General features: G+C 48.2%; 1 long non-coding RNA gene across 1 annotated transcript in view; it reads left to right on the top strand.

Moving 5' to 3' along the window:
• Nucleotides 1–224: 224 nt before the first annotated feature.
• The window catches only part of LOC121819226 (uncharacterized), a 32,507-nt gene continuing 10,203 nt past the window's right edge, over nucleotides 225–22,528 (top strand). Inside the window, exons 1-2 of the long non-coding RNA XR_006059472.2 lie at nucleotides 225–482; nucleotides 8,578–8,677. This is a non-coding gene — a long non-coding RNA (uncharacterized LOC121819226). The remainder of the gene's footprint in view (nucleotides 483–8,577; nucleotides 8,678–22,528) is intronic.

The following is a 22,528-nucleotide window of genomic DNA, read 5'->3' on the forward strand; positions in this document are numbered from 1 at the left end:
GGGCAGAGAAGGGGAGGAGGAAAGAGGATTGCTGACTCTGTGACCTGGGGCCAGTCTGTCCCACCCTCACTGACCCTCAGTTTCTCTGAGAAATGAGCTGGGTTGCGTTAGCCTGGACTCACCTTCCAGGTCTGGGGTCAATGACTTTGCCCAGCTCCTCCCTCTAGTCCGCCAAGGAGTTCTCGCTCCTCCCTCTGCTCTCCTGCCAGGGTGCAGGAAGGGACAGAGCTGGCCTGCCGCAGGTTGTGCTGGGACTCCAGAGACGAAGCCCAGGTGGCCACCTCAGAGTGTCCATTGTGTCGAGGGGCAGGAGAGTGGGGGCTTGACTCCTTTCTGGATGCAGGAGACTTCTAGCCTAGACTGTGTGATCTCTCCTCCCCTGGCAGAGCTGAGGGGCTGAGTCTCCAAGGACTTCTTGGTTCCCTGATTCTGCATAAACCTGCCTCCTCTGTGGATAATGGGGAATACATGCTACTGTGAAGGTGAGTCACCACCTGGCAGCCTGCTGAATCCCCTGCCCTTTGTGGCATTGGGATAGGTGGCGGGGAGTGGGAGGCTGGTCCCCAAAGTGACCGGGAGCCTCTTCCCCAGCTCCCTTTACTCCTGCCTCTGTTCATCCAGAGACACCGCACCCCCTTTCTGGGAAGCGCTGTGGGGAGTGTTCGCGTGTTGAGGCGGAGGGAGAGGGGCTGGACAGACAGGAACCAGGGTAGGTGGCCCGCGGCATGGGAAGGACAGTTCCAAATCCCGGCTGGGGAGCGGGCTGTGTTCTGCTTCTTCCCTCGGTGTCCCGTCTGAGGGCAAACTTGAGAACTTCAGATTGCGTAGGGTTGTATCGGCAAGTACACTGAGCCTGGGGGTAAGGGGTGGACCGCGCTCTCAGAGACAAATTAGCAGCAAGCCAGTCCTCAGACCGAGACCCAAGGCAGAGGGGAGAGGCGGGAGGGGGAGGGCCGGGCTCCGTGGTCGCTCCTCCTGGAGCGGAGACTGGAATTTCCGATGACTCGTCTGCTCTCCGCCTGCATCTAGGATTCTCGCTCTCAGATGCGCTCACGCACCCAGTTACATGCTGTAAGCAGAAAGAGCCCCAAAGATACGTGTAAAGACTATTGGGAAGCAAAACACTTCCTGCAGAGCAAGGCCCGGGACCTGGGTCCACCAGGCTCCCCACCTGAAAGTGAGAAGAACGAAGTTCCTGAAACCCTCCCAGACCCGGATCCGAGCGCCGACGGGGCCCTGCCACCTGGGGGCGCCGCTGGCCCCGAAGTACCCAGAGCTTTAGGTGACCCCGCCCCGCCCGCTCTGACCCTCTGTTAGAGGCTGATCTGCAAACAGGGAAGCTCTTGCTTTAAAGCGAACCGACCTAGCGCTACAAGGGATGACCCAACTCTGAGCGCGCCTGACCCTGCGCTAACAGGCGTGACCCTGCACTGACCCGGGCCGATCCACGCTAACATGCTAAGGGGATGTGCTTGGGCTAACCCGGCTGGCTCTGTGTTCTCGCTCGCAAGGCTTTCCCGCACAGATTAAGTCCAGTCCTTGTCGTAGGTCCCCAAGTTCTGGCACCGAAACTGGACCCCTCATCCTCACCCCCACCTTCACACGGGTCGCTGCTCCATCCTTTCTCCCTCTGGCACATCATTTGAAGAGAAGGCTGGGCTTGCCATAAAGGTCGTGGGGTGTTGGAAGGAGAACTTCCTTAAGAAACTGATTCTGTAGAGGCTGGGGCATCTTGGGGGCCAGGGCTCTGTGTGCCTTCCTGCGTCTATGCTCCCACCCTGCCCCTACCTCTCTGTCTACACTGGCAGCTCTAGCTTGTGGCAACTCCATCCTCTGTGGGCCCAGTGTTGCTCTCTGTGAAATGAAGCAAGCTTACCACCAGGCCATCCCTCATTTGCTGAAATGTCCTTCCATATCCACTCATCAGTCTCAATTCATTTCAGCAAGTCTCTTATTACCTGCTTTGTGCTTGAGGATACAGTGGCGAGCAAACCAGATGTTGTCCTGTCCCTAAGGTGATGATGATCTAGGGAGGAGAGGAAGAAGCAGGCACCTGCATATCTAATTAAAACTGTAACATGGGCTCTGAAGGCAGGAGACAGGGGGCTTTGAGGGAGACTAGCTGGAGGATATAATTAAGGAGGTGAACCACTTCCCCACTCTGGCAGGCCGCAATCTGTTGGGGAGACTGACCACCACCCAAAACTCCATCCTGTTTGACTCTGATGCCTATCAACAGAGCTCTGACCATTGGGTTACCAGTCACTGCATGAGCAGGGAGCCAGGGTCCCCTTCTGCTGTGCCATTGTCCGTCCCAGAGAATTCCTTTCATTCCACCAAGAGGGATTCACACTTCTTTCTTATATTCAGGGAATCTTCAAACTCGTTTTCCTCTCCCCTGGTCCTTGAAGTTGGAAGAGGCAGTCTACCCTTCAAGAACCGCTATGGAAGCCAGGCCAGCTTTGAGATACAAGATCCCTTTGATTCTGAGATCTTTTTACGCATCATGGTCATCTGGCACAATACATTGTTGTTCATTAGAAGGATGATTCTAGATGTCTCTGATTCTACCCTTTGATAAGTCCAAGAGTCAGTGATTCTAAGGTTCATGCATTTGATTGTCTCTTCTCCCTCTTTCTAGTAATACCTGGTTCACTCTTGGCTCAGGTGTCACTTCTTCCAGGAAGCCTTCCACCCCTATCCCCCAAGGCTGGTGTTAGATCCTGTCCCCAGTACTTCTACAGCCCCTGGTGCTTTTAACTAACTTATTGTAGAGTGTTTTCTACTCATTGTTCTACCTCCCTTACCAGACTGGGAGCTCCCTGAGGGCAGGAGCTGAGTCCAGTGCATCACTGTGTTCTCAGCGCCTGACACAGGCCTGGCACCTGAGTGAATGAATCAACCACCTGCGTGTGGAAGTGCCCCCAAAGTGCATCACATTGCTCAAACTCAAGTGGACGTAATGTTACTCAGAAGTTTGATCCTTAATAGAGCAGTGATGGTGTTTGGTGCCCTGTGTGGTGGGGGAGAGGGAGTGGGCACAGCAGTATCCAGAGCAGGGCCTGGGGGCCCGTGAGCCCCACAGTAGCAAGATAACCCAAAGAGAGAAAGGCGGCAGGGACTTCAGCTCAGCTCATCTCCATTCTCTTCTCCCTTCTGAAAGGAGCTTGAGCTGGGAGGAACCCTCTGAAAGAGGGGACCAGCGACCTCTCCACCATTTCCACGCTCCCATGGTGCGGCAGCTGTCAGGGGGCAGCTCTGAGCTTCCAGAGCTACACGGAGAAGAGAAGTGCTCCCAGTCCAAGGGCAGAGGCTTCACTTGCCTGGTGTGAGTGAGGGTGAGGGAGGGGTGGGAGAGAGGGGAGTGGGCAGAGGGAGTGGCTTTCAAGGGTATGGGACAAAGAGGCTGACTCAGCTGGGACCCGCAGAAGGCATCTTGCATCGGACTCATCTTGTTTTGAACTTCTAGTCTCATCTGGCTACCCATATGACAGAGACCTAGAGGACAAACGTATTGATTGGAAATCCAGACTGAACAGAAATAATCCCAAGAGAAGGGAACTTGAGGCCCCAGTGTGGGAACCCACTAGTCCCTCACCCTCGTCCGCTCCATTTTCCCTAAGTGTGCACACACGGTGTGGACCGGGACCAGGTTATAAGGGAGTAGAGCTGAATCAAACAGACAGTTCCCTGGCCACGCACCTACCTCCCATGCAGCAAACACTTACTAGTCCTACCATGGCTGATCATTCCTGAAGTGGGCCCACTCTAGGGGTGGGTGTAGGCTGGGGGACAGAAGGGAATTTATCCAATATCCTACCCCTGAGGAAGCTCACAGTCTAATGTTGGTATCACCTGGTGCTTCAATTCAAGGGCAAGGGGGTTCTGGGATGGGGAGGAGACCTAGGAAGACTTCTTGTAAGAGGTGGCATTTGAGCTGGGACTTGAAGGTTAGGGAGCATTTGGTTAGCAGAAGTTTGAGGGGAGGGCATTGGGGCATTCTATCCTTCATGAGCAAGGGCATTTAGGAGAACTAAGACTGAGTCTAGTGTTAACTCAAGCCAAGAGGGCCACCCTGTGCTCTTCCTGGATCTACAAAGACTACTCTCTGTATATAAAAGGTCTTCAACGTCTTAGTAGTTTAACAAATGAAGATTGTTTTTATTCATCTCATAATCCAAATGTTGGATCAGTGGTCATGGTAGTAGGGCAGGGGACGTCATCCAGAGACCCAGGGCCTTCCCTCTGGGGCTCTATTACTCTCTAGAGGAGGTGTTCTTATTTTTGTGTGTGTCATGGATCCCGTTGGCAGGCTGGTTAAGCCAATGGACCGCTAAGAATAAAAATGTTCAATACATAAAATCCAATTCATGGGACTATAAAATAAATCAATTATATTGAAATTCAAGTATCAAAGTATTAAGAGTTTTTATATAATAGGATGGAATATAACAAGTTAAACAGAAGACAGCAAAAGGATTAATAGTACAATTTCAACATGTTTTCAGTGTAAATGATCTTTTGATATTTTGGCAGCCACTTGACATGATATAGAAAAATATATCGGTGGCCTAGTTACAGGTATGGGGGATACCACTGGGATTTGTTGCCTTTCTTTGCAGTTGAATAGAATATTGAATCTCAGTTTGGAGGTTCTGTAAAAGTAAAGATAAAAATTTTCTCATCCAAATATATGAAGCTCCCACATAGCAAATTCTATCATCAACCCTCTGGGGATTATGTACCCCAGTTCTAGTGGTTTGGCATCCTCCACTGGATCTTCTAAACTCATCAGAGGAGGAAAGAGAGCTGAGGATTTGGGGTGGGGGTGGGGTGGGGGCATGTGTGAGTTTTTAAAAGGCCAGGTCTGCAGGCAGCAAATATCACTCTGACCACTTTCCTTGGCCAGAATCCAGTCACACGGCTCCAGCTGATTGCAAGATAGCTGGGAAATAGTGTCTGGTCTTGAGCACAGGGGTCTTTGTAGGTGGGAAAAGAATCCACTTGCCAGTTCAGTAAGTACAGGAGACCTGGGTTCGATCCCTGGGTCAGGAAGATCACCTGGAGAAGGAAATGGCAGCCCACTCCAGTTTTCTTGCCTGGGGAATCCTATGGACAGAGGAGCCTGACAGGCTACCGTCCATGGGGTCGCAAAAGAGTCAGACGTACCCGAGCACATATGCTTGTGTGCAGGAGGAGAAGGAGAAGGGAGAGGAGTAGCCTGACCTTGCCACACTTCTATCAGGGGAAAGTCATCTGCAGCCAAACATAGACGAAGCTTGCGAAGGAAAGGTGAACTTGAATATCTGAAGACATGAACTTTGCCCTAGACATCTCCTGCCTTCTTGTTGCCTCCGTCTTTATTCCTCTGTCCACCCATCTGCCCTTCAGTCAGTCTGTCTGATTTTCCCCTCTTAGCCAACTCAAATCCTTTGTGGGATGAGGAGGGACGTAGAAGCGCACATGAGTGTTAAGAGTAAAATGTCCCTGTGGGCAGATAATCGCTCACTGTCATGTCTATGCTGTCTCATGGCTTCTCCCCCGCTGGCAACCTCCATCAATGAAGAGGTGCACAGACCTCGCTAGAAAGTATTTCCATCCCCATTGTCTCATTTGGTCCACCTGGGGACTTGAGGTGAGCATCTGTGTTTTCCAGATGGGACTTGTAGATGTTAAGGGGCTCCTGCAATGTTGCACCAGAAATAGCAGCATCAGGACCTGAACTCCGATCTGCCTCCAAGGGTCCCTTTGCTCCTTTGTCCCCACTGGAAGGTTTTCTTTTTCTTCCCTCCCACAGGCTTCCTGCTCCTCCACGGGCCTCCAGGCAGGCTCTGAAGAGGGAGGGATGCTCACCCCTCCCTCTGGCCCCCTCACAGTGTGGTCCAGGTCCCAGGACCTGAGGATTCTTGGACAGGTAAGGCAGGACCCACACCTTGTCAATGACTTGCTAAGGCTGCCAGAGAGACCCTGGTCCTAAGTCCTTTCATCCCTTCCTGCTGCAAGAGTTTCTGTCCTTTATTTCAGCACTGACCAAGGTCCCCTGTTGGCCTCAATCTTCTTATCCATCCTACTCAGACATTTCTTCTCTTCTCGCTGCCCCTCTCTTCCTCTCCTCATTCATCTTTCTGCCATCTGTGCATCCAGTCTGAGTCTCCTTTGTCCGAAGGCCGCTCTGCAGGGTGTCTTCTCGGCTCGCGATCACTCTGGTGCCTTTGCCTCCTGGAGCCCTCTAGGCACCCTACCTTAGCAGCTCCAGGAAGGGAGCTGAGGCTGACCCCCATCCTCTCAGATCTGGTGACCTCAGAGGACCCCTGAGGGGCTGGAAACCCAAGTCCTCCTCAGAGCCTCAATCAGGCAGTGTCCACGGCTCTGGACCATCTCCTTGGTGATTACAGAAGAGCGCGTTCCTGAATCTATTCTCCTCTGGACCGGCAGGCCCCAGTTTCTCCCTCTGCCTGCCTTCAACGCCTGCCCCCCCCACCCCGCCCCGTCTCTTTCAGAACACCCCTCCCCCTACTGCTGCATTGATGGGGGCTGCGAGGGGATCTGGTTTCTGATGTGTTTGCTCTTGGATAGTTATGCAGAGGGCAGCCCTATCCTGCAAAGACTCCCTGGGGAGAGGGGCGGCCACAGAGTCACAGTGCGGGGTCTGCTCTGTACAAACACACACACACAGAGGCAGCCGTGCTGGAGTGTGAGCACATGCACACTTCTCACCTTGCCTTACCCTGCAACACACAGAGGCGCCCACACACAGATGGAGAGTCAGGGCTCTAGGTGTACCCAGCAGGATGAACCTTTTCAAACACTGGCAGCAGCAGAGAGAACGGCAAAATGAATTCCTTACACACTCACCACTTAGATAAAACAATGATCAGATACAGGCACATCCAAGTGACAGCTGCGTTTAGCACGAGTAAGTGAAAAAGTCTAATTAGTGTTTTTCTGGTTACACTAATGCAGAGTTGAGTGTGTTCATTATTTTCCCATGAATAATTACGTGGGGAGGGTGCATTTCATGGAAGTGGGTATGGGATGGGCATTACTAGCAGTCATGGAATATCCTCAGCCGTTATCCTTGTAGTGTCTTGTGTGTCGATGACAACAGGGGTGTGAACTGGATGCGTTGGGTGCGTTGGGAATCTGTGACATGTGTCATGCATGGGTGATTGTGTCCTGAACAGTGAACTCAGATCATTTGTGATGATAACTGTGCCTGTGAGGAAGTGTCTGTGTGTGATAGGGTATTTGGCGTGTGTGTGTGTGTGTGTGTGTGCGCGCACGCGTGCGCATGCCTGGGGCCCGCAGGAGAGGTGTGCAAGTGTCAGGAGAAGCTGAGAGGCAGCTAGCCTGGCTCTTGGGAGAGACACTCATTGTGAAGAGCTCAGCGCTCGAAAGCGGCTGTTTAACAGCTTGAGCATCAAATTATAGCCCACGTGGACAGAGGTGTCAGCGGTCGCTGGTTGCTGTAAATACTTCAGTGCAATTGACAACAGCTTGTGGAGGGCTAAGTGAGATGGGGAGTGGGGGGCCTCCTGCAGGGACCCTGGCCCTATAGTCCTGTCGTTGCTGGATGGAGTGCCGGTGGGGAGAGGGTGCCTTGCACAGAGCAGTGGGTCTGCAACGGGGTAGGCTTCAGAGCTAGATTGGTTCCAATAATCCATCCTTTATAGCTGGGTAATCTTGGGCAAATGATTTACCTACTCTGTGCCTCTGTTTTTCTATCTGGGAAAAAAAGAAAACAACCAACAGAGATCTTCGGGAGGAAGTATAAGAACTTTTTCATCTGAAAGCACTTGTAGTTAGACAGACACTAGCTTTTATCGCCTTGTGTAGGAAATTGCATGGGAATTAACACAGAGCCTCTCCCATAGGAAGCTTTCAATAAATGTTAACCAGTGCAGTTAGCTTAGTGCTATTGTCTTCATAAGCCTGGATCCATAGCTGGAGGTACCATAGTGCTTCCCAATATGCATGGAAAAAGACTTCCCAGAGGGCAGCCAGTGGGTCTTTGTGGGTTTTCAGAGAAGATGTTTTTTAGTTTCCTGTCTTTCAGAGAATCCTGCTGGACAGGATCTGAGAGATTCTGCCCAGGGACTCTCTCTGTAGATCTTCTTGCCTTCATTAGTGCCTTGGCTGCTGCGTTCTTGAAAAGTCCTGTGTAAATGGGTTTCTGCAAACTCAATTCCGTTTAAAATGCACTAGCAGGGCTAGGAGCTTAAAGGGACCCTGGGGTGAATTCTTTTGTAAAGCATAGCATCTCCTGAATGTATCTATTTTATAAAGCACAAAGAATTATAAAGTAATAGTAGTCAGGGTTTCTTGAGTGCCTACTATGTGTGGAATATTTAACATCTATTATTTAATTATGGGCTCACCTGATAGCTCAGTTGGTAAAGAATCTGCCTGCAATGCAGGAAACAGCAGTTTGATTCCTGGGTCGGGAAGATCCCCTGGAGAAGGGATAGTCTACCCACTCCAGTATTCTGGCTTGGAGAATTCCATGGACTGTATAGTCCGTGAGATCACAAAGAGTTGGACATGACTGAGTGACTTTCACTTTACATTTAATTATAGCCTCAGAACAAGCCTATGGAGGACAATATCCTAATCTTCAGAAAGAAGAAATAGATGCCCAGAGAATACCACAAACCTACCCACGGTCACACACGGGAAGGTATGATGGGAAATCGGTCCTGCTCCTGTGGAAACTCAGTTCTTTCAGCTGTGCCCTCCCCTGCTTCATCCTGCCCTTCCCATCCCTCCTCCCCTCTTCTTCCCTTTCCACAGCCTCTCTTCTTTCTTTCTTTTTTTTTTTTTTTTCTGCAATTACACAAGAATCTTTATTTTGTATGTACTACAAAGAGGGTAGTTCTAAGAATCAACAGTCACCTGAACCACAAAGACTTCAACAGTGTTTAGGCAGTAGGACCAGTAGTTGTTACACGTCTCTGAGTTTTTGATAATTCTTGTTAAAAAAAAATTTTTAATGCAGATTTTCAGAGAGAAAAGTACAATGAACCTCCTATATACCCACCATTTAGATTCAACAATTATCAAGATTTTGTTTCCTCTGTCCTCTACTTCTTTGAGATCGTGTTTTAATTTTGAGACAGAGGAATTATTGCATCAGTTGTGCTAGTTTCTGAGCATGCACTGAACTATATATACAGTTGGAGAGTTTTGTTTTCATTCAGAACAACTTGATGTAATTATCATATACCGTAGGCAATAGTGGCTTTCCTGCATTTCTATGTTATCATAAGATCCTTTTAGATCTTGTGACTGGGTAGCTTTTATCGTTGGCTTTATCCTGCACCATGTTAGCTGTTTTCTGATGGAAACCCTCAAGGAAGGAGGTTCCAGTGTGATGGAAGGGACCAGGCTCTCCAGCAGCCCATTCTCCACGGCTCAAGGCAGTTGATGGTCACCATACTATTTGCTTTCTTTTGTAAAGATGCAATGAAGCTCTCTCCTTCACTTCCTCCTCAAGTTAATAATTGTAATAATAGTTAAAATAATAACCATAATTTTCTACAGCTTTCCATTTTCCAGGACTACTTTCTTTTTTAACTTTTTTATTGGGGGGGAGGGTATGCTGTGTAGCTTTCAGGACCTTTTGTTCCCCCCGCCAGGAATTGAACCCGGGCTCCAACAGTGAAAGCTCTGAGAAGGACCACTTTCTTAATGCCCTTGTGAGTGGTCCTGCTTCTCTTCCAGTTTACTGGCTTTTGTGCGTTGAATTCACCCATGAGAGGTCCTGTCTGTGGCGATGGGGTCTCGGGCAGGTGTTTGGCTGGAAGCAGCAGGAAAGAGCTCTTCCATCTTAGAGGAAGCCGTGGCTTCCCTGTGTGCTCTACCCCTCCACAGCATCTGGACGTTCAGTCATAGGGCTGTTGGGTGAGTCTTGAACACTCTGTGCATGTGGATGTGGATGTGGAGTGTTCCAAGGACGAGCTACTGAGGGACGCGAGTCCTCGGACCACGAGACCTGCCCTTCTGATGTGGGATGCAGGTTTGCCACCCGGGATGGTGGCTTCTAAAGCAGTCGGCCGAGTAGAGGAGATCGTCCCCAGCATGGCAGCTGGCTGCCCGTGCACAGCCGCCCCGCGGCTGCCTGGGTGGTCATCTTGTGAGATCATCATAGGAGAGTGTGGTGGGCTGGCAGCAACACTTAACGCCACTTCACTCAGCAGCCAGGCCTCCCCGCTTCCCACCAGCTCACATTCCCATCCATCCTGTTTAACACAGGGCGGGGCACTTATGACCCCTGAGGAGCCAACACCCCAGGAAAGTGGAACAGTTTCTCCAAGAGTTTTGAGACGTGACTGCATCTCACCGGGTTTTCATCACCTTTGTGAGATACTGTTCCCTCTTCACTGCTTGTTGTAATTACAGAATTTGATTTAGTTTTCATCTCCTTTTACCTCGCTATGAACACAGCCTTACCCTGATAAGGCCTCTTCCTCACTGAGTCTGCCTTGTCCTACCAGATTATCTCTGGACAAGTCATTCATGAAAAATTTTCATTGTTCCAGTTCTGGAAAAATCTGGGGGACTGTCAATGGCAAGATGATTTTTGCTGGTTGGTGCTGCATCTGTTCATCATATGGTGTTTCGTCTGTCAAGAGCCCCCTTACAAACTATTGAAAAGATTTCAGAAAAATTACCCAAGATGATAATTTTGAGGAAAAATTATAAAGACCATTAAATGATCTGACTTTACCCATAAGAATGGCACTGCTCGACACAGACTTCAGTCTGGGCAGCCGGCAAGGAAACGTTGCAGGCTTGCACGTTAGAGCATCAGACGGGCCTTATGGACAGCCTGGCTTCACTGGATCTTCCACACCTTGCCATGACATGGCACCCGGAGATTGTCCTAGTCGTTGTATGGCACACTGGTGTAAGTGGAAGGGGATTGTACTTGGTCAGAGACCCCAGAGTGTATGGTTCAGAGGTACACTCACTGTGTAAATGCAGCTGTGAGATTCAACACAGGGCTGCCCACAGAGGGGGGTCCACTGAAACCAACAAGGGGGTATATTCTGAGGAGGAATGATTGCATCGACAGTGGGGTTTCCTGGAAGATTCCCTGGAGGCAGTGGGCTTTGGTCAAAGGCCTTAAAGGTTTAAGAGAATCTTTGTTAATTGCAGATGGTGGTGGAAGGAGAGACTGATGTTGTTTTTAAGGACTGCCAGGTGATGGTGGCAGCACCCGGGGTGGAGGGGATGTGAGCACAGGTGTAGCAGTGAAGGCTTTTTACCATTTGCAATTAAATTGTACAGTCACTTTTTAATAACTGTCTTGAGAGCAGGGACCCTTGCTCCATTATTCATCTCTGTATCCCCAGCACAGCCTGGAAGGATGGTGGGTTTGGATGTAGGGCAGGGAGAAGGGAGGGCATTCCTGGAGAGGAAGTAGTGTGGGCAAAGGCACAGAGGTTGGAAAGCATGAAACATGGGTTGAGATCAATGAGGAGTCTGGATCATCTGGAAAAAAAAAAAGAGTGTGTGCTGGGGAGTTGTGGGCGATGAGGTTGGAAGGTGGGCAGGAATGCTACATTTTCCAGGTTGGGTCTGAGGCCACAGCAGTGATTCCCTGTGGAAGAGCAAGGGAAAGGACTGGGCAGCAGCGGGGTTTGCTGTGTGGCCCGTGGTGGGCTGGGGTGGGTGGCAAGAGGCTGCAGCCGCCTCCTTGAGTTTCTGTCCAGCCCCTCGTCTCTTCCGGTGTTATGCAACTAGAAGTTGAGGGAAGGGCCAAAAATGTCATTTTTCCTCTGTGGGCAGACACACAGACACACACACATCAGTCCTGAGAATGATTTTTTTTTCCGTTTGTCAAGAGCCAGAAAAAGGCTGAAGGTATAAAGTTCAGAACTGGCAGGGCCGGAGGGCCAACAGGAGGGCTGAGAATCTTCAAGCTTCATAAGCTGCAGCAACTGTTGGGAGCTGAGGAGAAGAAAGGGATTTCCAAGAAGCTTTGCAGGGGCCCGTGGGAGACTGTATGGAATGTCTGGAGAGGGCGTGCACTCTCTCCTGAGCCTGGGCTATGCTGGGGGTTGGCACCCATGCCCATCAAACACTTCTCTGGACGTAGAGGGTAAGCACCTGGACTCACTGCCAGAGCCATGCTGCCAGGATCCATATCCTGAGACCCCAGCCTGCCAGCTCTGTGACCTTGAGGAAGTTACTCAACTTCTCAGTGCCTCCCTTTCTTTGTCTATAAAACAGACGCCACAGTTTCCACCTTCTAGGGTCTGGACGATTATGTCAGCTCATACTTACTTAGAACGGTGTATGTGGTAAGTGCCCAATAAATGTTAGTTGTTGTTGTTGTTATTGAGAACATGGAGGTCAGAGAAGGGACATGATGAAGTTATTTATACTGGAGTCCCAGCTGGGATTAGAATGGCTACCTTTAGGCTTTAAGCAAGGTTACATTACTTTCTGTATATGCTGATTAAGAAGGCAGGGGAAGAGTACAGATTTTTAGAGAACAGTTTCTAGAAATGATTAAAATTAAAAAACAAAGTTGATGTTTAAATCTCTAGCCGTCTGAAAGCTCTGGTATCTGGAAAAATGCATTAATCAAAGGTTCTAGATAGCTGAATTTCACCGTATGTGTGTTTGTTTATTTTAATTCTATTTTTGTTTTCATATGTGAAGTTAGATTTGTGGCAGCTAGACACAATTAAAAATTGAATGTAAGCATTGCCAACATTGGGAAGAGGTCACGCAAAAATGTTTTGTTTTGTATTGTAAGGATCACTAGACGTGGAGAGTAAAGATCTGGGTGTTGGCTCAGCCAGTAACTGGCTATGTGTCTGGGCAACTAGTCTGGCCTTCCTGAGAGAGGATAAAAATTCATTATTCATTCATTCATCAGTGATGATGATGGTAACAATAACTATTCCTATAAATGAGAACTGTCACAAAAAACAGCAAAACAGGAAATGTCCCTGTATAATTTCAAAATGCTAAACTTTCCTCCACTTCTAGGTAGAATTTATTTTTTTCAAACTTTAGTTTTCCCAAGTTATTAAATAAGTAATTTTCATTTACTGTAACAACATTAAAAACTACCATGAGCAAAGAGAAAAAAACTAAAAATCAGCTTAATATAATTGCGTGTTTGGTTTCTACTGAAACACTGAAAACCTGTGTATCTTTAACAGATGTTCAGTAGGTGACCATTTGCATTTCATTCCATTCTCATAAGAGACCTGGGGGAGGCAGGCAAGGCTGGGAATTATTAATTTTGTTTTATAGGCAAAGAAATTGAGGCCCAGAGAGGTTCGTGATTGGATTAAAGTCACACAGCTAACCATGTTTCTTCTGGATGGAGGAGACAGGAATCCTTTCCAACTAAGCCAGAAGGGCTGGGCAATGTGGGTAGCTGGGCTTATTGACAGGGAAAGAGAAAGAGGGGAAGGTGGCTGAGCTGCCCCAGACATGCAGGAAGACATGTGAGCAGGCAGCAACCATGGTGTGGGTGGAGATTACCCTCTCCAGCTGTGGGTTTGCTTTTCCAGGGCATCATTCCTGGTCACCCCCTTACCAGGCCATCCTTACCCTTGGAATGCTCCAAGGCTGGGAAGATTTTTAGGAGGATGGAGGACTCGGAAAAATGGAGACAGGGGTGGGCCTGTGAGGTGGTAAGATCGGTGCAAGAGAAAGCATAGACAGAAAGACTTCAGGTCTCTAATGAATTTATAATTTCCCAACTTTGTGTCCCTTTCTCCATGCACCAAACTGCTCCTCTTCTGGTGCCCCCATCCCAGCAGAAGCCACTATCTGTATCTTAGCTTAGGTGTTACCTCCTCCAGGAAGCCTCCCAGCTTGCTCTGCCCTGCTCCGGTCATGTCAGATTTACCTGGACTGTCAGCTCTGAGTGGCCTTGATCTAGGGTGTGTGTGTGCTCCCATTTGCCCTTTCGTGTACCCTCATCACTCACTACCCTCCTTCCTTCTACCACCTCCAGACCTAGAGGGTGCCTGTGGGTAGACCTTTGCTGTCACTGGCCAGCTGTGAACTCAACCACACTGACAGCATCCACTACTCGCAGATTCCCCAGGATGATACCTATGTCATGCATTCCATTCTGTTGTCGCTCTGTTCCTTAGAGGCTGGAGTTGGCCAGGTGTGCTGAATTTCAGTTCAGAAAATTCTGTCTCTATGGTTGTACAATGTCACGAACCTCCGTCCATAGTTCTTCAGGCACTCTATCAGATCTATTCCCTTGCATCTATTTCTCACTTCCACTATATAATTGTAAGGAATTTGATTTAGGTCATACCTGAATGGTCTAGTGGTTTTCCCTACTTTCTTCAATTTAAGTCTAAACTCGGCAATAACGAGTTCATGATCTGAGCCACAGTCAGTTCCCGGTCTTGTTTTTGCTGACTATATAGAGCTTTTCCATCTTTGGCTGCAAAGAATATAATCAATCTGATTTCGGTATTGACCATGGAGTCGTAAAGAGTTGGACAAGACTGAGTGACTGAACTGAACTGATGGTTGTACAACCTCAGCTGACAGAGTCCTAAGGTATCAAACCTGAGCTTCATAGCTTTGAAAATTTTCAGTGAGACGAAAATATGTAGGCATTCTTTTGCAAAATGAAGTATTGTCTTCAAAGGTAAACTTTCATAATCATTATTCAGCAGAGACATCACTTTGCCGACAAAGGTCCATATAGTCAAAGCTATGGTTTTTTCAGTAGCCATGTGTGGATGTGAGAGTTGGGCTATAAAGAAGTCTGAGCACTGAAAAATCGATGATTTTGAACTGTTTTGCTGGAGAAGACTCTCGAGAGTCACTTGGACAGCAAGGAGATCAAGCCAGTCAATCCTAAAGGAAAGGAAACCAACCCTGAATATTCATTGGAAGAACTGATGCTGAAGCTCCAGTACTTTGGGCACCTGATGCGAAGAGCTGACTCATTGGGAAAGACCCTGATGCTGGGGAGGGATTGGGGGCAGGAGGAGAAGGGGATGACAGAGGATGAGATGGCTGGAGGGCATCACTGACTCAATGGACATGAGTTTGAGCAAACTCCGGGAGATAGTGAAGGACAGGGGAGCCTGGAGTGCTGCAGTTCATGGGGTCTCAAAGAGTTGGATATGACTTATTGACTGAAAAAATTACTAATAAGGCCTCTATATATCTCTCAAGGGAGAAATTACCTTCTCTACCAATCTTTACTTTTCTCAGATCTCTCTATGTATACACATCTCACAGTTTCTTTATCCATTTATCCATTCATTGATGAGCACTTAGATTGTTTCCATATCATGGTTATTATAAATGTTGCTACAATGAACATGGGGATGCAGATTAGTTAGTGTTGTTGTTTTCTTTGGGTAAATACCCAGAAGTGAAATTGCAGGATCATATGGTAATTTTATGTTTAGTTTTTTGAGGAACCTCCATACTGTTTTCCATTTATACCAATTTACATTCCCGCCAACAGTGTAGGAGGGTTCCCTTTTCTCCACATGCTCACCAACACTTGTTATTTTTAGTCTTTTTGATAATGGGCATTCTGACAGGTATGGGGTGATAACTCGTTGTGATCCTGACCTGTGTTTTCTCAATGATGTAGGGCATCTTTTTATGTACCTGTTGGCCATCTGTCTTCTTTGGAAAAATATCTATTCAGATCTTCTGCCCAGATTTTTTTTTTCTGCCCAGTTTTTAGTTAGACTGGTTTTTTTTTGTTGTTGTTGTTGTTGTTTTGCTGTTGAGTAGTATGAGTCCTTTATATATCCAAAATAATCCCTTCTCAGATACATGCTTTGCAAATATTTTCTCCTGTTTTGTAGGGTAGGTTGCCTTTTCATTTTGTTGATAGCTTCCTTTACTCTGCAGAAGCTTTTAGTTTGGTGTAGTCCCACTTGTTTATTTTGCTTTTGGTATCAGGTTAAAATAATCATCTCCAAGACCTCTTAATTCATCCACTGTTATAAAGACGGTATGGTAGATCATGAATTTAATTTTCTATCCATCCATCCATCCTTCACCATTTTACTTACGTATCTTGCTTCTTCATCTCAACTCCCTCAGTTCTCTGAGCAGCCTCCCCAGTATCTCAGCTTTCCAATTTAGAAATATCCCTTTGAAATCGTAGATACCCTCTACAGAGTATCCATAACCACTTTTTCCAGTTCAAAGGGATTTTTCTGGACTCTTCCCCTGTCCTTCCACCAGGGAGCTCCTTGGCCTGGTTTGTTTTCCAGAATTTCAGCCTTATTGTCTCCTTGAATTCTCCTCCTTTGCCTGGTCTTTTTGGATTTTATCCAGACTCTCATGCCTCGTCTCTGATCGTTTCCTCTGCCTGGAACGCTCTTCCCTACGTTGTCTCCTGTTGATGCCTTTCTACTTATCCTCCGGAACACTTAGTTCAAATGTCACTCTTTTGTGACAGTGTCTCTTTCACATCTTTCGACATTACCTTTTCCAGCTGAATTAACAGTCCCCTCCCCTGTGCACCCTCAACAATTTGCACATCTCGCTAGCACAGCATTCACCACTCTGAATTTTAATTAATTGCTTGCTTCTCTGTCTCACCGCCTGGAGGGAGCATGCTTAACCCATCACTGCGCTTCTGATACCTGGATCAGAGCTGGGCTAGTAGTAGCATCTGTCTGTCTATCTATCGATCTATCATGATCATCACCATCATCAACATCTATCCATCATTTATCGTCTATGTATCTACTATCTATCAATCATTTATCATCAGTTGATCATTTACTTATTTTCTATCAATCATTTATCACCTATGTATCATCTATAAAAGAAGTTAGATGTGTTAGTCGCTTAGTTGTGTCTGACGCTTTGTGACCCAAGGAACTGGTCAGACTCCTCTGTCCATGGGATTCTCCAGGCATGAATACTGGAGTGGGTTACCATTCCCTTCTCCAGGGGATCTTCCTGACCCAGGGATCAAAACTGGGTTTCCCACATTGCAGTCAGATTTTTTATCATCTGAGCCACCAGGGAAGCCCATATCTAGTTCATCTATCACCTACCTATTTATCTATGTATGGAATGAGTAACTGTGGATAAACAGGCTCTGTCCTTCACCACTGTGGTCTCCATTCACCTGGTCACGCACGCTCTACTCTTCCTTGAAAGCTTTGCTCATGTACTTGCTTCATGAAATCATCCTTGATTTCACTGCCCCAGTCAGAATTTCCACTCCCTATTCTGACTGTCCGAGCACTTTGCTGAAGGGGAGATGGAGTGGGGAGTGGGAAGAGGTATCCTGCGGAGACTGGTGGCACCTCTCCTCCTCTCCCGCGCCTCCTCTGTTTTAGCTGTGTGTCGTTATACAGGCCCCTGGCCAGCCTGGCATTCTTGATCCTTGAGACTCCAGCTTCCCCTCACCTCTACCCCATGTAAGAGAGGAGCCTTCAGAGGTGCTAAGACAAAGCTGGCCCTTTCCAGGATGGGAGGGACATGTTCACCAAGAGAACTGTCTAAGAGGATGGGCCCATGCTAGGGGACTTATGTAAATCAGAAGCAAATTGAATGCAAATATTATGCAAATATACATGTGGTTCTCCTGATTGCTTCTTTCAGTGGGAGGGGGTCTTTGGCAGGCCTCTTGCCTGGGTCACTGGGAACAGGATGAGCAGGGACCCTCCCCCCTTCCGTTTGTTCTCCTTCCCTCCTCCCACAAGGCCCATCATCTGTGACCACAGCTACAGGGTTTCCTATCACCCTCTCCTTAGGGGTGGGCTGGCTTGTGTCTCCCCTGTCAGACTGGGGAGTCCTGGAGGGAATGTGGTGGCAGAAATGCTGAGGTCGGCTTATCTCAAGCATGGCTAAATTCTGAGAGGATGAATATGGGAAAAGGTCCTTCTCCATGACTGTGTCAGCTTTACCTGAGTAATTCTGCCCCTCTGTCCCCACTGTCCCCACAGACTAGGGAAACCCAGCGGGGAGGCTGGAATGAGACTTGAATTTCTTGGTTTGGAGTAAGGCAGAATCCTGTTTTGTCTACTCTACCAAAAAAAAAAAAAAAAAGGTTGTTTTTCCTGAGGGGAGAAAAGCTCTAGTCATTTCCATAAACAGGTCCACCTCCTCTCCTGAGCTAGAGAGTAGGTTTCTTAGCTGAGCCTGGCTCTTGGTCTGAGTGTGAATGAGTCAGTCCCCACAGGCTGCACCGTGATCCAGGGCATGTCTTTAATTAAGGGGACAATTGCTTGGCTCAAAGATGGAGGCTTCTAGCCAACAGCCCAATCCACTCGGTCCTGTGAATCTTCTCTCAGCCTGTCTCAGAGAAGAGCCTCTTTTTTTCTTACTGAAGAGATGAGATGTGGGCAAATTGGAATGAGAGATGGGGGAGCAACCACCTTCTGTGACTATGTCTGGACTCTAGTGAGGGCTCCTCCAAGAATCTGGAGCTGGTAAGAGTCGGAGACATGCTGGACCAGAGCCCTTGACATCTGTATCCTTTGGTATAGGAGGGTGAGAGATCAATCCCTCATTTTACAGGGGCCCAGGGGTGGGAGATCTTTGTAAACGTTATATAAAAAGGCAGTGACAGAATTTGGATGCTAGAATCCTGAACTTGTGCTGAGTTTAATTCATTGACTTCTTTATCCAGTGGGTATTGATCTGAGCAAGAAGTGGTCAAACGAGATGATGGAGGCCTGAGCTGCTGGACTCAGCACTCAATAGGCTATTTTCTCAGCAGTGATGTTTACACCTGCAGATTAGCTTTTCTTGTTTTTGTTTTTCCCTTCTTTTTTTCAAACTGCTTCTTTTGTGGACAGAGCCTCTGTCTGTTGTTTGATTGCTTCAATTAGTCAAGTTCCTGAAAGAGTCCTAGAAATTCTTTGTCATTTACCAAGGTTGCTAGTACTGGAGCTGCGGTGTTGGGGTTCCTGGGTGATCCCCTGAGCCTGGGAGGAGCCTGGGTCTTGGGATGCTGAGTTTGGAGGGGAATGCTCTGAGGTGTGGATGCTGGAAGGATGGTGTGCTGCGCTTTCCCTGGGTCTGCTGGGTTCTCAGATTGTCCCTGGGAAAGAGGAACAGGGCCCAGACACTCAGGATCCATGGGGAAAGGTGCAGGCTAAGAGGTTTGGAGTGCTTCTCTTTCCTCAAAGACAGCTGAAATCTGGAGATGCGTGCAGGGAGAGTTGTAGCCCCTCACATCTGCTTCTCCAGCAACTCAGCCGGGACCGCCAAGTCCCCTCTAAAGGGTAACAGATGGACCACAGCTAGGGCTCTGGAAAGCAGTGCCAAGTCCTTATATCGGAGCCGAGTCGGAGGCCCATGGTATTTCACTAGTAGCGAGGCCTACAGGGAAGTGGGGCCCTGAGAGGATGGCTCCTTCCACAGTGGGCCTTGGGAACCTGGTCTTGGAACTGGGGCATGTACCTCTGCCCACATATTCTTTATTTTATTTTGTCCACATATTCTTATCTAGGGCATCCCCGATACAAGGAAGTGGGAGGGGGGTGGGGCCATAGGAGGTGTAGTGGCCTGGATCACTGGGAATGCTGTTTGTGTGCGTGTATGTGTGTCTGTGTGCATATGTGTATATGGGAACATGTCTCACCTCCCAGAATCTCCAGTATTGTGTGCAGAGGTTAAGGTTAAGGGCATAAGGTCTGGAGCCAGGTTCAAATACTGACTCTTGTCACTTACCAGTTGTATGATCTTGGGCAAGTCACTCCACCTCTCTGTGCCTCAGTTTTCCCATCAAGAAAATGGGGATAACCTACCATGTAGGATTGCTGTGAGATTCACTTCATGAACACTAGCATCTAGTAAGAGTTATTTGTATTATTTTGCACAACACTTCCTGTCAGTCTCTCTTATGAGTCTTAGGACTAGGGTTGGAGGCAGCTTCACAGATGTTCACTGCTTTCTCTGTGTTTCAGAGACCAGGGATTGGAGGGCAGCATGATTGATTAGAGCAAGTCCAGAGTTATACAGCCAGGTAGACCTGAGTTCAAAGCCGTTTACAAGGTGTGTGACCTTGGTTAGGAGACCTTGCGTTTTTGTACCTCAATTTTCCCATCTGTGAAATGGGGAAATCCTTATCTCCTAGAGAAACTGTGAGAATTAGATGAGAGGACATATGAAATCTCTTAGCTCACTGCCTGCCAAATAGTAGACTGTCAGTGGTTAATGTGGTTTGTTCCTTTTTGCCCTTTAGAATGCCTACAACAGAACAGAACTTTTTTTTTTTTTAAACCAATAGCTTATTTTTGGAGAAGGCAATGGCACCTCACTCCAGTACTCTTGCCTGGAAAATCCCATGGACAGAGGAGCCTGGTAGGCTGCAGTCCATGGGGTCGCTAAGAGTCGGACACGACTGAGCAACTTCACTTTCACTTTTCACTTTCCTGCATTGGAGAAGGAAATGGCAACCCACTCCAGTGTTCTTGCTTGGAGAATCCCAGGGATGGGGGAGCCTCGTGGACTGCCGTCTGTGGGAACGTGCAGAGTCGGACACGACTGAAGCAACTTAGCAGTAGCAGTAGCATCTTTATTTTTCCTCCGTATACATTTAGGAAACCGGTCTGAGAAGAAGGTTCATATGATAGACCAGAGGACTGTAGACACTCAGGAATTCCAGATCAGCAAGACAAAATGCACGGACAGCACACTCTTCCCCAGCGCCCTGGGGCCTAGGACTGTCCCAGCCGAGGTGAGGCAAGCTCCTGGATGGCTTATGAGCGCAGCCGAGGAATCGTGCTGATCTTCAGGAGTTTGCTACTTGCATGCTTATTCTTGATGGCAGTGAACTTCGCCATGTTCCCGTTGATTCGCGTGGCGTCTTTGGCCAGGTGCTACATGACCTCCAGAACCTCACTCTCTGTGTAGCTGGTGTAATACTGCTGCTTTAACAAAACCGAACTTTTAAAAAGCGTTTATTTATTTATTTGTTTTTGGCTATGCTGGGTCCTCATGGCTGCCCAAGTTGTTCTTTAGGGAGAGGGGCGCTCCCTAGGGAGGCGCGTGGGAGCTACTCTCTAGGGGCGGTGCTTGGGCTTCTCCTTGCGGAGGCTTCTCTTGTGGAGCACGGGCTCCATGGCGTGTGGTCTCCAGCGCTTGTGGCGCGTGGACTCAGCAGTTGTGTCTCCCAGGCTCTAGAACATAGGCTCAGTAGTTGTGGTGGTCCCCGACCACCCCGACCTGGCTGGTCCCCGACAGGTGGGTTCTCTCCAGATCAGGGATCGAACCCATTTCTCCTGCATTGGCAAGGGGATTCTTTACCACTGAGCCCCCTGGGAAGCCCAGAGCTGAACTTTTACTCTATGTGTTTCTCTTTAATTGCAACAATTATTTGAATGGCAGTGATAATAACATTCATAATAGTAAGAACTCCCCTCCTCCTAATTAGCTGTTTATTGATTTACACATCGTTCACGTATATCATCACAGGTAATCATAACAACAGCCCAGGGAAGCATGTGGTATCATTATCCCCACTTAAAGATGAGGAAACTGAGGCACCTTGAGAAGGCAAGTAGCTTCCAACAAGGCACTGGCCAGGTTTTGCAGAGGGATCCACTTTCCAGCTGTGGAGAGGCCATGGCTTGCTTGGGTCTAGGGAGCCCCCGTGCTTATGCAAATAGATGCGTGCTAATCGCTTTCCTAATGGGAAACACGCAGGGAGATAGGATCTGAAGCAAAGCGGAAAGGCCTTCCAGGAGAGCAGAGTTGCAAGAAATCCCAGAGAAATCTGGGAAGATAAGGCGCTGCCCTGGGAACTCGAGGGTGGGAGCCTGGCAGTGACTCCAAGGCAGGCTGGAATGTGTGTAGTTAACCGACTGCCTTGGGCCCGGAGCAGCTTGGAGAGCAGGGTCCCTCTACCTGAGCCAGGTCCACTTGTAGGGCAGCTGAGCACAGAATTCCTGGGCACCTTCTCCTTTTTACTTTGCTCTGTGATGGGTTCTGGTGTCATCCAGGCACATCTAAACCCTGCCTTTTAGGAGAAGAGTTCAGCAGATTGAGCATATGGACTCTAAAGCCAGATCCTCTGGGTTCAAATCTAATTTCTGCAAACTTACTAGCTGTGTGACCTTGGGCGAGTTACTCAACCTCTCTGTGCTATAGTTTCCTCATCTGTGTACTGGGATACTATATGTTAGTGATGATCCTATACTGAGGATTAAGTGAATTAATCCATGTAGAATGATTAGAAGAGTGACTGAGTACTAGATAAATGATAGATACTGTTGTTGTTGTCATTATTACTTTAGAAAGACAATAAAAATTTGGCCAAGTCCTTTCTTTGCTTGAAATACTTCCAGAGAGTCCCACTGCCCTCAGGCTCCAGTGCATTCTCAGTGCTGTTGTCTGCATGTAGCCCCTGCTCACGTTCCAGCTTTATCACGTTTCCCGACCCACTCCCCTGCAGCCACCCTGAATGACAGGTGTTTTCCTGAATGGTCCATACTCTTGCCTCTGGGCCTTTGCATATGCAGTTTCCTCGGCCTGGAGTTTCCCCTTCAAAGGATGTGCTGTCGTCTCATCTCCTGTGTTCGGCTGTTGCCAA

Source organism: Ovis aries, chromosome 1 (genome assembly GCF_016772045.2).
Source record: "Ovis aries strain OAR_USU_Benz2616 breed Rambouillet chromosome 1, ARS-UI_Ramb_v3.0, whole genome shotgun sequence".
Lineage (NCBI taxonomy): Eukaryota > Metazoa > Chordata > Mammalia > Artiodactyla > Bovidae > Ovis > Ovis aries.